At 38.7% G+C, this 17,697-nt stretch overlaps 1 protein-coding gene across 9 annotated transcripts in view; it reads right to left on the bottom strand.

The window, feature by feature from the left end:
* Positions 1 to 16,376, bottom strand: part of KDM4C (lysine demethylase 4C) — a 433,616-nt gene extending 417,240 nt beyond the window's left edge. For 3 of the 9 annotated variants that reach the window (XM_047064763.1, XM_047064764.1, XM_047064765.1), the window contains exon 1: positions 16,186 to 16,376. The gene's annotated coding sequence lies outside the window, so the exon portion shown is untranslated. Of the gene's footprint in view, positions 1 to 9,768; positions 9,835 to 16,185 lie in introns of all 9 variants that reach the window. The other 6 variants (XM_047103335.1, XM_047064761.1, XM_047103336.1 and 3 more) reach the window with 5 other exon arrangements.
* Positions 16,377 to 17,697: the final 1,321 nt, after the last annotated feature.

Raw genomic sequence — 17,697 nt, 5'->3', positions numbered from 1 at the left:
GGAAGCCTAGATCAACATTCTCAAACTTTTTAGTCTCAGGGCTCCCATATACTTCTAAAGTTTACTGAGGGACCCAATAGTAAGAGCTTTTATTTTTGTGGCACAAATATTTACCAAAACCGAGGAGTTTCTTAAATTATAAATTAAAAGATAAATTTTAAATCCCCATATGCGTGAAACTTTTAAGATAAGTTTAAATTGTTCATCAGTCAAAGGCAACAATGGTTCCCAACCAGGGGTGATTTTTGTCCCCTTGGGGAAACTAACAATGTCTGCGGTTATTTTTGTTTGTCACAACCGGAGGAGTGTTATTGGCGTCTAGTGGGCATAGGCCAGAGACGCTGCTTAACATACAATGCATAAGAAAGCACCCACAACAAAGAATTATCCAACCCTAAATGTCAACTGTGCAGAGGTTCAAAAACCCTGCTCTGGGGCCTAAAGAAACTACAGTGTATGTTCAATAATAAACATTGTACAATAATGTTCACAACAGCATTTTTGTAATAGCTAAAAATTGAAAGCAACTAAAATGTTCATTTACAGAAGATCAATAGATAAGAGTATGTTCAACCGTGGAATATTATACAGCAGTGAAAATTAACAAACCAAAACTACTCTCAACAATACATATGAACCACAGAAAGTCTTAGGCTACTCAAACCATATGTCTATTTTTACAAACCTAAAAAATAAAATTTAATCTGTTCTTAATTAAATGCATATAAAATAAATCCATTTTTTAAAGCAAGGGAATACTGGGTCACCTGGCTGGCTCAGTCAGTAGAGCATGCAACTCTTGCTCTTCATGTCATATGAGTTAGAGCTCCACATTAGGGATAGAGTTTACTTAAAAATAATAGTAACAATAAAAATAAAAATATTTTTTAATTGAAAAAAATTGATAAAGCAAGGGAATACTAAACACAAAAATCAGGACAAGGTTGCTGAAGGAAAAAAGATGGGATACAAGAGCATCACATAATATCTGGATACATTCATAGGACTGTCCCCTGTCTTTTGTATGCCTCATGCATTACAGAAAACCTTTTTTACATTTATGAAACAACAGAAATGATATACTTCTGAAAATACTTAGAAAATTGAAAAAGATACTTTAAATTAAACCAAAAAAATGTTTTTTAATAAACTTCTATGCTAAAATCATTATTTAATATAAACAATCTTTTTGTAATACCAAACAATCACTCCCAGCTTTTAATTTTGGCAATTCCATATTTTTGTACATTAAATGTACCAAAAGTAAGACAGACCTGCATGGCCAGGAAAGACCTCAACAGCTTTAAGCTGTTTTCTAACCGTATTTTGTGACATTATTTTAATTGAAAAGTCTGTAATTAGGCTCTGTGTTTGTATTCAAGCTCTTAAAGTGGCAATAAATTGCTTGGGTTTCCTTCTCTTAGTCTACTCTGCTATACAACCAACAACATAACTATAAATACCTTTAAATTTACAGATTAATAAAGTGTGGCTCTTTTGGTAAAATAACTAACTTTTAAATAATCATCAACTACAACATCAACAATGATTTTAACACTAAAAGATCATTTGAGTAGGAGCACCTGGGTGGCACAGTCAGTTAAGCATCCAACTCTCAATCTTGGCTCAGGTCTCGATCTCACAGTTGGTAAGTTCAAGCCCCACATAAAGTTCGGCACTGATGGCATGCAGCCTGCTTGGGATTCTGTCTCTCCTTCTCTCTGTACCCCTCCTGCTTGTGTGTGTGCTCTCTCTCTCTCGCTCTCTCTCTCTCTCTCTCTGCAAATAAATAAATAAACTTAAAAAAAAGATAATTTGTGTAGAAAATCATTTGTACACTAGGATAAAAATCTTTCCTAGCTATATGAACTATGTATCCTACCAATACTTTTGATCTGAGAGGAAATTTTGACATAAATGAATCATTAATGGCAGAGGAAAAGAAAGTTTACAAATAGCAGTGATGCTAAATAATAAATCTGTTTATCTAGAAAGTAGCTTATCGTGTTTCATAAAAGCAATTTCTCATATTGCAATGCAGGAAAATGTCAGATCTTACAATTCAATGTGTCAAAGTACAGAGAATACGGTCAAAGAAAAGAAAAAAACTCAGTATAAATGCAGACACAATGCTAAATCCTTTTGAGGAAAGTAAAAGATATTCTAAAGTAATATGGATATTACATTTAACAGTAAATTACCTGACAGACAATGATCAAAAGGCAGAGAAAGCATCATCTTGGCATTGTTTTTTTTTTTAAGAATAGAAAATACTAAGTAAAAATGACCAATATTTTCTTTACCACTGAACTCTCCTTCTAAACCTACTATTTTAAATTTAAAGCCAAACATAATCTTTAGCCTGTATATCAATAAAACATCTAAGCATGGAACAAAAAATGCTTTAAAAGTTATGAAGAAGGTAGAAATCATTTTTAAAACATTCAAATTTGTATCTGATTGAGATTCATGACCTTTACGAAAAGGGCTTAAAAAGAGAAATTCTAAAGTTTTCTAAAATTTGAGTTAAAAAAAAAAAAAACTCATTCTCTGTTAATTCCAAGTTTAGGAAAATCACAAAATTATAGTAAAATATGGGTACAGACAGTACCAAAAAATTATGCAGTCAATGCTAACTACCATTTCTGCATGAATAGCAAAAAAGGGCTGTTCCCCTATGAGTGTGAATTTAGAAATCTGATTGGCTTTCTAAATCCCTATTATTATGCAGAAGGATTGATAAGGACACACAAAACGCTAAAGGAAATAAAGCAATTTCAAGTTTGCAAAACTTGCACTGCACATAATTGTGAGTTCTAAGAATCTTGCAGGGCTTGGAGGGCTTGGATTGTCTCCGTCCAAGACCTGCAAAGGAGGGAACACTTCCTGGCACAGGCAAGACCTACCTGAGTCTCCCAGGTCCCAATGCCCAGACCCAAGACACCTGCAGCAGTACCTGGGCAACTACTGGCCTTGTGTTGCCCACCGCACAGCCCAGCACCCTGAGACAAGCTTGCTGGCCAGCCCCTCAGCTGATTTCTGAACTGCACCAACTGTGCAATTCCTGGCCTGGCACAGACCCAATCAATGTCTGGGGTAGAACCCATATCACTACCACCAGCTCTACAGTAAAGCCCATTTTGCATATACATCTGAGATTACCTAAACCATTTAGGCCTATCAGAAGAACTCATGAGAGGCCAGGTAAATCACTCATTATTTGTTTCAAACATAAAACATCTAAATGCAATTTTATATGCAAACTCTGAAATTATTTCTAAAGATTCACAATCACTCAAGCCATACATGGTATCAGCTATACTGAGCAGGGGAGCAAAAAGGATTGGAAAACATCAGACACAATAATCTGACACTTCTTACTTGTTTCATTATTAATGAATACAAAGAACACTATTTTAAAGAACCACAACAATTTGCACATTTTTCAGCAACTACCTCTCCAAAAAAACCAAGCTTACAGAAAAAGGGTTTACTATATTCTCATCCTGTATGCAATGCTATACCTCGCACAGGTATTTGTTGATCATATATTCTCTTAATCTTAATACCAATACAGGAATTCTTTTACATGCAAACACATCTAAACACATGAAAGTATTTTCAGTGTCTATTTAGATGAGTTTAACTTTCCTCAAAATCTCAAATATTTAACAAAACTATAATAATCACAAATATAATCATAAAAGCATAAAGGAAAATCATAATCTGTTACCCAATGCTTCTCCTTGACTTATTCTTTTTGAATTTTTATTTTATTTTATTTTATTTTGAGAGAGAGAGAGTAAGCAGGGAAGAGGCAAAGGGAGAGAGAGAGAGAATCCCAAGCAGGCTCCAGGCTCAGCATGGAGCCTGAGGTGGGGCTCCATCCCACAGCTCTGGGATTATGACCTGAGCCAAAACCAGGAGTTGGATGCTCTGCCAACCAAGTCACCCAGGACTATCTTCATTGACAACTCTTTGAATAGTGAAATCTTATTAAAATGAATCTTAAGAGAAGGAAGGAAAAATAAGATAAAAACAGAGAGGGAGGCAAACCATAAGAGACTCTTAAATACAGAGAAAAAACTGAGGGTTGCTAGAGGGGTGGTGGGTGGGAGATAGGCTACATGGCACTTGTTGGAATGAGCACCGGGCGTTACATGTAAGTGATGAATCACTGGGTTCTATACCTGTAAACAATACTATACTGTATGATAACTAATTTGAATTTAAATAAATTTAAAAAAATAAAATTAATCTAAAAACAAAAACAAAAACCTTGCATTTGCTTGGTTCTCTACTGTGCTATAACATACAGTACTTCATTTTCATTCTTAAAAGTGTTCTAGCCAGCTGTGATTATTACATTTGAGAGATGATGAAACTAAGGCTCAGCAATGGAAATCACTCTCCTAAAGTCAGACAGCAAATACGTGCAATGAACTGACTACATGTTTAGTATTGCCAAGTATAACTGACCTCTTTGCTAAACTCCTCAGCTACCACAAAAAAATAAGCCAAAAGCCCACTAAATTAAGAATAAGCTCTCAGTGGGGCGACTGGCTGGCTAGTCAGTTAAGCCTCTGACTTCGGCTCAGGTCATGATCTCGTGGTTCGTAAATTCAAGCCCTGTGTCGGGCTCTGTGCTGACAGCCCACAGCCTGCTTCAGATCCTGTGTCTCCTTCTCTCTCTGTCCCTTCTCCACTCATGTTCTGTCTCTCTCTGTCTCTCAAAAACGAATGAACATTTAAAGAAAATGTCTAAAAAGACTTTTTTTAATTTAAAAAAAGAATAAACTTGCAGTACCAAGCCCAGACGTTTTCACAGAATTATGCTCAATTTTTAAGAAACGTAATCCAATGTTATTTAAGCTATTCCTGAGCCCAAGAAAGAAAAGAAAATGTTTTAAAATTCTTTAAGAAGCAAGCCTAAATGGGTAAAAAAAATTGACATACGGCCCAAAAAACTTCAGAACAATTCTATGTTAGAGTATCAATGAAAATTCTTTTAAAAACTGAGGAAGAAAAATCCAAGAGCACATTAAAATAATATATCATGACTAAAAAAATCATCCCAGAGTACAAGAATGCTTCAATATTAGTACATCTGTTATATAATTTTTGTGTGCATGTGTGTGTATGAATAAATACATATAAATGTATGTCTAAACAAACACATATTCTCTAGCTCTGTTCGCTGAAAGGGCACAGGAGCAACACCCAATATCAATAACCATCTAGATCTTTGCTTTTAAATATTTGGGGCAGGAAAAGTTCAAGATAAGCCTGCATATCTCACTGTGCCCAAAAGGGAGGGGATGCTCAAAGAATGATGGGACATGTCAAAAGGACACAGAATCTCACATAAAGGATTCCCATGGGCCAAACTTATGACAATGTAAGCAGCAATATAAATAACAATATTAACAGATTATAACTCATTGAATAGCATAGGAAACCATAAATCCTAATAGATAAAAATAAATAAATTGAAAGCTTAATAAGGAGATAGATATTTATACAGTTTTTTAAAACAAAACAAAAAAACTTTAGCGAAACATAGAAGACTCTAGCATAGATCTTAAGCAATCAGAGTGAATACTACCAGTAACAGAACAAAATGAGATTGTATGCCACCTGATAAGATGTAATGAAAAGAATACAGTTCCACCTCTGTGACATTCCTGCCAAACATGCCTCAAGAATCTAATCACAAGGAAACATCAGAAAACAAAAATTAAAGGAGACTATAAAATAACTGGCCTGTAATCTTCAAAGGTGTCAATATTATGAAAATCAAGGAAAGACTAATGACTGTATTTGAGAGTGAAGGGATGTTTAAAGGACCTGAAAACAAGAAAATGCAATGCATCATTTTGGACTGGATACTTTCACTACAAAGAACATTACTATTACAAATGGTGATATATAAAGGACTAAAGATTCGTTGAAAGTAATATGTCAATGGTAGCTTTTTTATTTTGATGGAAATATTGTGTTTATGTGGATCTGCCTGTTTTAGGAAATATATACACTGAAGTACTGAGGAGCAATGGGACATGAGGCAAATTTTTCAAGGAAATAAAAGTTCTTTGTACAATAATTGCAACTTTTCTAAAAAAATTATTTTTAAAATAAAATAAAAGAGAACAAAATTTAAGAAAATATGCAAGATCTGTGTAAAGATATTTTTTTAAATGTCCTTTCTAAGGACTTAAACACTTAAATGGAAAGGCATACCATATGCTGGGCAGGAAAAGTCAACATCTGAAAGATATTTCTCTGTTAGTCCATCTAAAGACATTCCCAATAAAACTATCAATAGGTTTTTGGAGTTTGACATATTAATTTTAAATTAAAAATAATGAGGGAAAATAAATAAGAATAGCCTGAAAAGTTCTGGAAACATGTTATAAAGCTACAACAATTAAAACACTGAAGTAATGATGATATATAAATAGATCGCTATACAGAAATAGAACCAACCTAAATCACTTTCAATATTGCACTGGTTAAATAAATTATGGTACATGCATACTAGGTAATACTCTGCAATCATTTTAAAAAGAGGGATTTCTACATGTACTCATATTTTAAAAACCACATTCAAGTTATAGTGGTAAATGAAAAAATATTCAGAACAGCAAGTACAGATACTACGATACATAAATGTGTAAAAAAAAATGTGTATATATACATATATATGCTTTACAAAGTATCTTATATAGGCTGTATGGAATATCTCTGGAAAGCCCTAAAAGAAATCCTTTAACCGTGGTTAACTGGGGCACCTGGGTGGCTCAGTCGGTTAAGTTTCTGACTTCAGCTCAGGTCATGATCTCATGGTTCCTGAGTTGCCCCCCTGCCCCAACATATCGGTGTGGAGCCTGCCAGGGAGTCTCACTCTCTCCTTTCTCTCTGCCTCTCTTCAACTCGCATTTTCTCTATCAAAATAAATAAATAAACTTTAAAAAAAAATTTTTTTAAAGTGTTTAACCAAAAAGAGGAAACTGGCTGGCTGATGGCAAAAGTGAGAGTATGTACTTTTTACCTATTTATATCTTTTGAATGTTACACCTTGTTGAATACTTTGCATTGTCTATTTAAAATAATATGTATTTTATATATATACACATACATATACATACATATACATATATGTGTATATATATGTGTATGTATATATACACATATATGTATATGTATGTGTATATATACGTGTGTATATATATACACATATATATATACACATACACATATATACATGTATTATATATACATACACGTATATATACACATATATGTATATGTATGTATATATGTGTGTGTGTGTGTGTGTATATATATATATATAAAATATATTATAATGATTTTTACTAAGTTAAATTATCAAAAAGGAATGAATTTCCCTATTGCGGATCCAAATTCCACCTAATGAAAGCTGCCCTGAAAATTCAGAATTCTCAGTAAAGTGTCCAAATTTCAGGTGATAGTTCCTTTTGAGAGTTAAACAGATAAAAACAAAATGGGTGAGATAAGCAGACTGCAAAACAAAACACCTGCACCTTCAGTTTTACCCACATAGGGACACCAGTGATCTTTCTAAGTATCTGATAGATTCTCAAAACAGAAAAGAAGGAACAAGCCTGATGTTGAATCAGAGAAAATATCCTTAGGACCAGAATTTCAACAAATGTCTGGTGAAAAACTAGTTAGAAGATGGAGATAAAGACAGAGCCAAAGTGAAGAATTTGACTTCTTCTTTAACCTCATTCAAAAGGAGGAAATGTTACTGCATGAAGAATGCTCTGATGAGAAAGTTGAGTACTCTAGAGGGTCAGAGAAGCCCAGCAGTTAAAAAAAAGATATTGTTTAAACTACTCTTCAACACAACCCATGTCCATCTGCTGGGATCTGCCTGTCACCAAACGATGTGCTTTCCCAAAAAGCAAGACTTCCCAGAAAGAGCCATGAAGAGCAGACAAGCATGTTTTGGATCCAGGTTATAGTTCTTCTTATGAGTCTGATCAGGAGGTGACACTGAGGACATTAGGCAACTAATGCCTGACATGCTCTAGATGAACTGGGAAAGTTCAGATTTCTGAACATGCCACACTAAAAATGAGAACAGAATTATGAAATCTCCTAAAAGTGCACACACACACACACACACACACACACACAAAAGGTACTATCTTTCTAGCCAACTGCTCTTACTTTGGTATTTCTCTCTAAATTCAAGTTTCCAATTCCTCTTCTAGAAAACAATAAATCAATAATATTTAGTATATCTATTTTGTATGGTTATCAACTATATTTTCAAATGGATAAACTACTAAGGCTTGAGTGCTAAAGAAGTAAACAATTTCAGACACAGGTTTGGAAAAATGTACTGATGTGTACTGATTACACAACTGAACTGTCACTGTATGTTTCCTTCAATTTTGTTTATTAATTCTCACTATAACTGGACAAATTTAACAGAAAAAAGATATAACCTGCATATACATAATTCATCCAAATCCTCTCCATCCCTTTAATTCATGCCACACAGCAGGATTTAATAAGGGATATTAGAACTTTCCATATTAGCATGCTATGGGCAACCATCAGTGAAACATTCATTATCAACATGTATGAGTAGGACCGGAAGAGACAGAATCCTATTACAGCAAAAAAGATGAACAAGGTAAGCTTTAATAATGTAAGCAAGAAAGGAAAAAAAACACAGACCAGGAGAAGAAACACGGATTGCTGTGCAAGACTACATATCATGAAGGTAGAATGTACGTCCCACTTGGACAAAGGTCCCCAAAACAAAGCCACTAGAAACCTGGGCTCTATCCACCATTTAATAAAGGTTTTATTTTTCTTATTTGTAAATACCTAAATTCATGTTCAGGAAATTTGTTTCTCAACTGAGTCTTTCTGATTATAAATGCAACAATGTTCATTCTAAAAAAATTTTAGGAAGGAAAATCAAAATTACCAGTAATCTCACCACCAAATTAGCATTTCAGCATATTTTTTCTAACATATACACATTTATAAACACATTTAAACATAACTGGGCTCATGCAATGTATACAATTTTGAATAATGCCTTTTTTCATTAAACATAGGTTTAGGGGCACCCTGGTAGTTCAGTCAGTTGAGTGTCTGACTCTTGATTTCAGCTCAGGTCATGATTTCATGGTTTGTAAATTCGAGCCCCAAGTAAGGCTCTGCTCTAATAAGGCAGAGCCTGCTTAGGATTCTCTCTCTCTCTCTCTCTCTCTCTCTCTTCCCTTCCCCCACTCATGCTGTAAGTCTCTCTCCCTCTCTCTCTCAAAATAAATTTAAAAAAAATTTTAATTAAACATTAATAAACATAGGTTTGGAATAATTCTAACATCTTAAAATATTCATCCAAGTTACAAGCATCACATCACAGTGTGCAGTTAAAATAACCTTGGGATAAACACTTAGGTTATTTCTATTATTTGGTTAGCAAAATAGATGAGAGATCAATATTTCATTGATGGGGGCGATATAGCACCAAGCCTTCTTTGCAGAGGTCCTGGTAAAGTGAATAAATGAGAAACACAGCTCTAGTGATCAGCTCTAATGATCCACTGAACACGACATCCTTACTAAGCCAGCTCTTTAATTCATATTTTCACAAATACTTGTTTGCCTTGATTCCCTTGTTATCATTTTCAGAGTTTTGTTTAGTTTTTAACAAACTGAGAGAATGAAAGTGACGAGCCTTAAAATTCTGCGACTTACCACACACCTGCAATGAGCTCAGCCAAGTAGAGAGAAGAGTACTGGCTATTTGTGGCCCAGAGAAACCTAGAGGATAAGGTAGAGTCAGATTTAGATTTTTCTCAACCTGGCTTTAAGCAACACTCCTTTGAGGTCAGGCCAGAACTTCTAAGTAGAACTAGCAATAGTGATTTCTTTTAATAGTAAGGATGGAGGATGGGACAACGGTATGTAAAGCTATATGCACCTGCACTTGCCATCAGACAAGAATTAGAAAATAGTAATTGTGTTTCAAAAAAGAGGGGAGGGACTAATGTAAATGAGGCTCCTTGTAGAGCCTTAGAACTGTATTGTTCAGACAGCAGCCTGCAGTCCTACCCAATTGGAGGGCTTTATCAATATTTTCATAATATGTGATATAGAACAAAACAGAAAATATCAGAGGTGGCAAAGGTGGCAAAGTATTGTTTTGTGAAATTTTTGTTTCACTTTTGTGTGTGTGTGTGGTGTATGTGTGTTGGGTCAGGATGGGTAAAATTATTTCCTACTGTGTGCCCTAGTTTTAATTTCCTTAAATTTTTCATATATGCAGAAGTAATTAATTTGTACAACAAATGTTTGAGTAACTATATTATACAGTTGATGAGACAACAGTGTGCTGGTATGACACAAGTGATAAAAATATTTGGGTCCCTGCCCTTGCACAATTCTTACAGTTTAGAAACCATCAAATAACCACATAAATATAGAGCAACAGTGTAACTAAACATTCACACTCAAAATAATCCTCTTTCAGGAAATGTTAGGGAATCACTTATCTATTGTGTCCATTGCTGTATGCTTAAGTATTATGGAAGGAAACATTTAGGGAATTAAGATAGATTATCATTAGGAAAGCTGATTCAGGTTGAGGAAGAGGTGGGGGAGCCAGGTCAGGATTCTCTGAGGAAGTACATTCAAGAAGAGACTGGAAAGATGTACCAAAAAGAAAGTAGGAAGAAAGTGTGGCAGAAATCAGCAGTTTGGCAAAGGCCTGCACAGTTTGTGAAAAAGAAAAGCCAAAGGGCAGATAGGAAAACTAAAAACATCTAGATAAGGTTTGGGGGTTGCTTAGGATAGGAGGAGACAATGCAGGAATTTTAAGTCTCCTGAGAACAATGAGAATGATTCAATTTGCATTTTAAAAGATCGTTAGTGGTGCAGAAATAGGAGGGAGGCTAGAGTGGCTACTGAGATGCTGCCAAGTAGAGACTGGAAGACTGATCTAACCTATTTAGGAAGCAGAAGTGACAAGGTTTGGTGATGTGATGAGGGCTGAGAAACTATGAAATACCTGGGATAACTCGTAGGTTTCCTAAGTGAGCAGTGATAAGATGCATGAGAAACTCAGAGAGGCAGAGCTGAGAGGGAAGATCCTGGTTCAGCTGGTTACAGTTAACAAGTAGAGATGTCAAATTAAAAACTAGAACTGGGGGGCGCCTGGGGGGCTCAGTCGGTTTAGCGTCCGACTTCAGCTCAGGTCATGATCTCACAGTCCGTGAGTGCGAGCCCTGTGTCAGGCTCTGTGCTGACAGCTCAGAGCCTGGAGCCATCTTCAGATTCTGTGTCTCCCTCTCTCTCTGCCCCTCCCTTGCTCATGCTCTGTCTCTCTCTGTCTCAAAAATAAATAAAAACATTTTTTAAAAAATTTAAAAACTAGAACTGAATGGAAATATTAAAAAAAAAAGTCATCATCCAAAGGGTTTTTGATGATAATACCATTCTGCTCCTTAAATATTTACCCACAATAATGTGTAATACAAACCCTCCAAAAATCTAAAATAAATCTTAAAAGATTCTAAGGAGCAACAATTCATAAATACCACAGTAGCTGAACCCACTGTGTATCTACAAATATAGAGCAACAATGTAACTAAACATTCACACGCAAAATAATCCTCTTCCAGGAAATGGTAGGGAATCACTTGTCTATTATATTCACTTGTTGTATGCTCCACATCTAACATAGCAGCACGACACACACAGCAGGTGTTAAAATATCTAATGAAGAAATATACCCACTACTAGGCAGAATAAACTACCCAGCAAAAATACGACAAATAGCCCAAATAAGCAATTGTGCAAGGAAAAACTCTGTACTATGAAACATACAAATGTATAGCAAGGATATTTCTTGGGGAAAAAAAGGGAAAGGAGTTATTTACTCTATCATACCCTAATAGTATCAGAACTAGATTCTGTTCCCTAAGAATCAGCTAAATTTCAATACCAGAAATTCTATCCCTAGACAACCAATGGTAAAATATGCTCACCATTCCCTATTACCCCTAGATATGAAAAAGAATCAAAATGTAATAAAAGTTTGATGTTTAAAGCTATAGTAAAATCTCATCTAGGTTATTAAAACAAACAAAAGTTAGAAGAAAATTTATGAAAATAAAAAGCAATTACTGATGACTTTTCCCCCTGTTAACAAAAGTTATACCGATACATGGGAGAAAATTCAGAAAATGCACACAGACACAAAAGAGAAAAATAACCCATAAGCCCATCACCCAGAAGTAACTAAACACTTTCAACATTTTGTACAGAACTTTTTCTGTGCATACATGGGGGTAGAGAGTAAACAGTGATCCACAACTAATGATATAATTGTTTAAGACTATGAAGGAGATTACAGAATGCTGCTATGGCTAGTGTACAGTATTGAGGGAAGACTAACTTGAAGAAGCAACAACTGAGCTGAGCTACCTGAAGGGTGAAATGGAATTAACCAGATAAAGATGCACAGGTCAGGGTAGCAGTCCAGGCAGAGGGAACAAGAATGTGAGCAGGAAGACGCCTGGGCAGCTCAGTCCGTTAAGCGTCTGACTTTGGCTCACGTCATGATCTCGTGGTTTGCGAGTTTGAGCCCCACATTGGCCTCTGTGCTGACAGCTCAGAGTCTGGAGCCTGCTTTGGATTCTGTGCCTCCCTCTCTCTGTCCCTCCCCTGCTCTCTCTATATATATCTCTCAATATGTAGAGAGATGTAGAGAGATATGTTAAATAAACATTAAAAATTAAAAAAAAAAAAAGAATGTCAGCAGGGCATTGGGGAGAAAGTTGGGTGGAAGGAGGAGACTGGCTGGGCAGAGCCTTACTGAGAGAGCTGAGAGGACTTGATCCTTGGGAAAAGGAGGACTGAATTGTTGCAACTGCTTAGGTGGGGAAAGGGTTAGACCCTGCAAGTGCAGACTTCTATGATCAGCATCTTCTCCCCCAAAGGGTATAGAGGGTCGAGAAACAGGAGAATCTTTGGGGGTGTGCAGGGAATAAAAAGACAGTGATCCAATATTTTAAATTTGTATTTTAGGTTCCACACAACCTTCTACACTGGTAGCAAATAAGGAAAAAAGTGACTTTAACTCTTGCACAACTACCAAGAAATTCATATTAGAAATGGAGGTGGGCAGAGGAGCATTAAATATTCATATTAACAAAAAAATATAAATCTTAAAAAACTGAAAGACCTGCATTAGCAACTGAGTGTAATGACAATATGGAATATACCTGTTTTATCACCATATCTCTAACAAGTATATAACAAATAAATTAGTATCAAGGGAATAATCATTAGCTGTATGAAGAGAAACCAGGCTAACATAAAGGGATGATCTTAAAAACATCCAGACAAGTAAAACACACCAGTATCCTCAGGACAAAGCCCCACACAAAGACTTCTGGCCTCTCTAGAAGTGGACTTGGTAGTGAAGTAGAGTATGCCCCTCAAAGGCCTGGAGAGAGTATCTCTCAACACTATCACTCCTTCATTCATCCATTCACTCAAGAGAAAATGTTGAACCCAGAAATTCCAGTACTAGGTCTATATCCAAGATTAAAGAAAACATACATCCATACTAAAACCAGTTCACGAATGTTCATAGCACACTGTTCATAACAGCCAAAAACTAGAAACAACCCATCAACTGATAAACAAAAAGTAATATATCATACAATGTAATATAAGTCAGCCATAAAAAGGAATAAAGTACTGACAGATGCTACACGACAGATGAACCTTGAAAATGTTATGCTAAGTCAAAGAATCCAGTCACAAAAACCCATATATTATTATATTTATATGAAAGGTCCAGAATAGGCAAATCTATTGAGACAGAAAGCAGATTAGTCATTGCCTCAGACTAGAGAGGATGGGAGCTGGAAAGAAAGGGACAACTGCTAATAGGAACAGGGTTTCTTTCTGAGGTGATAAAAAATGCTCTCACATTGGTGCCCCTGGGTGGCTCAGTTGGTTGAGCCTCTGACTTGATTTCAACTCAGGTCATGATTCCAGGGTCGTGGGATTGAGCCCCACATCAGGCTCTGCACCGCCACTATGCATGGAGCTTGCTTAAGACTCTCTCTCCCCCCCTCCTCTCCCCCCTCCATTTGCATTCTCTCTCTCTCTCTCTCACTCAGACAAACAAAAAATTTAAAAATGTTCTCACATTAATTGCGGTGATAGTAGTACCACTGGATTGTATACTTTAAATATGTGGATTCTATGGTATATGAATTACATCTTAGTTATTTAAAAAGAGAGGATATTTTTAGCACCCCACATATCACGGTAAATTGCCAGAAATACAGCAAAGGGAAAAAAACATAGAACCTGTTCTCAAAGCCCTAACATTCTAACAGACAGGAAAAGCCAGTCAAGAGAGAATGACAAGATAATGAGAAAAAGAAAGAAAAGGAAGAATTCACAGACTACCCCAAGGTTAGTTATGCACCTAACCTACCTCTGGATGATTCAGAAGGTGTCAAGAAGAGAATTCAAAATACCAGATTTTTATTCTTAATTTGAAATTTACATCTAACTGACTTTTTAAAAATTATGTACCTGTTCAGCTTCTTAAAATCTTCATTCTTATAGAAAGGTTAAGCATTTTTAAAAGCATTTGTGCACCTACAAAAAGGTTTAAAACATATTTTTAACTTTAGAAAAGCAACCGATTAAAATCTGCTAATTAAACGAAACAAGTCTCCGATTTAAATTGGATTTTACTACAAGTTCGTGGAGTGTTGTAAAGATTATGTGCAAACTTTTCATAACGTCTTAAATTGGGAGAAAGAGGGGCCTAAAAAACCGGAACAGCCGTGTAATACATTCCAAAACAAAGCATGGGGGGTTGGGAGGAGACCAGCAAGGCAGAATTCGAGTAATGATCGTAAAGAAGAACCAAGTGCTTCAAAGCAAAAATGGACCTTCAAGAATTAAAGCCACTAATTTTCAACCACAACACTTCGAAATTATAGTATTAGTTACTGTTACCATAGAAACAGCGAAGCCGAATTTCCTAAAATTAAAAATGAAAATTACTGCAAAATCAAGTGGGTGTAATAGAGCAAAATTTGGTCCGAACTAGGTGGAACTGAGCCTAACAGAAACTTTCACCAAAATAAAAGTGAACCAACGCCAACTTCTAACCTACATTTCCGAAGCAGGGTTTGATAAATCACCTTGCGGTGTAATTTACCATGTGCTAAAAAAAAAAGTTTGCCCTCTCTTCTGCTGGAGCAGAAACCAAATAAAACCCCTCCTGGGCATCGCCCACCACCAAAGCCAGTCCGTGCAGACCTGCACCGTGCAGCTTAGGGGAAGACCCGGTCCGAGTTTACCCGGAAAGCATCTGAATTGAGCCCTGCAGGTTCCACTGGGTTAAGCCTGGAAGAAAAAGCGAAGCTCGAACCCGGAGCCACAGCTTGCCTGCCTCCCTCCTCCACATCCCCACCCTATGCCACGTCTTGCGTGCCTGGCATTCCACGCGAAGCGATCCAAATCATTTATTAAGCACCCACTGTCTACACCACATCGTGGCTTTAGGTACTGCGGGAAGAAATGGCCCCTTGCGGGAAAAACCAAAAGGACAGCACGGGGACTGAGGACGAACCCGGGAGAGAGGCTGCCTGCCTGCGGTGAGGTGTTCTGGAGAGGAGCCCCCGCCTTCACCCCCTGGGTCGTGACAGTCCCAGAGAAGAGATGGCACCGAGGGTGCAGCAGGCCGTGCCTCCCAGGAGTCCGCCGCAGACCAGGCTGGGAGGGGAATGGAAAGGAGTCGGCACCCCTGGACCACCCGCGCGCTCCTCTGCCCCAAGGAGCGCGACCTGCACTCCAGCCCCCAGGAGAACGGCGAGCGCGGGGACCGAACCCCCGAGAGGGCCGGAGCGGACTGTCACTGGCTCCCGCCTTCCTCCGCTGCGACCATGGCTGGCCACTCTCTCCCCGACATGACAGCCGCTGCGGCCGGGGACCGAGCGTCTGCTGACCGGCGTCTCCGCTGCCCCGGCCGCCGGCACCCCCAGCGGCCCGGCGCAGAGAGGGGCAGTGCCGAGAAGACAGCTCTGGCCCCTTCCCCCACCATCCCCATCGTCCGGACTCGGGAAAAGCGGTTACCTGGCGCGCGGGTGGGGACGGAGATACGACCCCAAGGAGGAAATGAGGAGGAAGAAGGTGGCCTCCGGCCCAGGGAGATTTGGGAAATTTGGAAGACTTGTTCCGCACTGGGTGACAGCTGTTCGCTGCGCACGCGCACCGGACCCCAGTTGCCTGATCGCTCCGCAGCTCCTCACCCTCCCGTCGAGGAGAAGGGAGGCAGCGGCGAAGGCGCGCGCACGGCGCCTGCCGGCTCTCCCTGCGCGAGGGCGCGCGCGCTGTCACGTGACCACTGGGGCCCGGCACTTATTGGGTCACGTGAACTTCCAAACAGCTTAAAGATGCCCGGCGCCTTCTTGCTTTGGGATTAGGCTTCGAGCTGTTCTTAATCTAGGCTTGCTAGCTATCACACATCGTGTTCTCTCCGGAGGGGCATGTCCACTTTTTCCCTCAGAGGAACACACTTAACCAGAAGGAAGGAACAGGTGCACAGAACCTTGCCCGGAAGTGCCTACCGGGTTCCCTCAGGGCTGGAACTGATGGAGTCCACGCGCCACACGTCGTCCAGGGCCGCGACGCGGGCCTATGGCGGCCTCCGGCGCGCGGACGTCAGAGTGGCGTTGCCATGGGTGGGGCCTCAGAATGCCCCGCGGAGCCTGGCTAGGATGTCTGGGCTCGCCGCTGTGTGGCAATGACAGCGTCTTACGGACCCGGGCACCTGAGCCTCCAAAAAATAATGGGAGATCCCGAGTGGGCCAGGGGGTCCACCTGCCAACCTTTTAACGAGTAACTCTCAGCAAGAGAGTGTGTTGTTTGCCTCGGAGAGCGAAACTGTCCCATATTCCAAGCACCTAGGTGGAGCACAGCCCGCCCCCGCCCAGGTGTGCGCTGGAGCTGAGGAGACTTGAGGGTGGCCACAGTAGGAATCCAGTCTGGGGGAATCTCTCAAACTAGGGGTTGACAGCAGTTTGGCCTGAACTGTAGTAACAGGAAGTGCAAGTGTCTCCGGACCCCTGAGAACCTACTTAAATTAGCTTGGTACTATTTGTTACTTCTGCGCTGTAACTCCGCCTTCCAAGGTGTCAGACGGAACCACACAGACCTTAAGTCTCTGTACTACCAAAGACAGATGGCTGACACCAGATGTTTTGCAAAACTCAACAATTTTTTTTAACTTCCTGCAGAGTACCCAGCTGGGTCCCTTGTAGCATTTCCCGTAACGTCCTCTCAGCTAAGAAAGATTGGGTGGATCTTTACACTACTGAGCACACTTGGGCTAATATACTGTTTCTATTACAATCTACTGATTTCTGCTTTTTAAAATAAAAAGTCACTACACCCTTGAAGTCTTTTCTCTCTGGGAAGAGCATATCGAGGTCAGATGAAATGTGGTTAATTAAACAAGGCTAATGGGATTAATGGGCCACCACATTTCTTTATTAAATTAGAAACAAAGTTTATGCTCTATTACCCATATACACGTCTGAACCTGCCTAACATTATACACTTAACTGGAAATTTTCCAAATGTGTG

The sequence above is a fragment of the Lynx rufus genome, unplaced genomic scaffold, assembly GCF_022079265.1.
Source record: "Lynx rufus isolate CCGP_SWC_20201006 ecotype Redwood Valley unplaced genomic scaffold, mLynRuf1.p SCAF_10, whole genome shotgun sequence".
Taxonomy (NCBI): domain Eukaryota; kingdom Metazoa; phylum Chordata; class Mammalia; order Carnivora; family Felidae; genus Lynx; species Lynx rufus.
The sequence above is the reverse complement of the archived record's forward strand: the minus strand, read 5'-3'. Positions and strand labels throughout refer to the sequence as shown.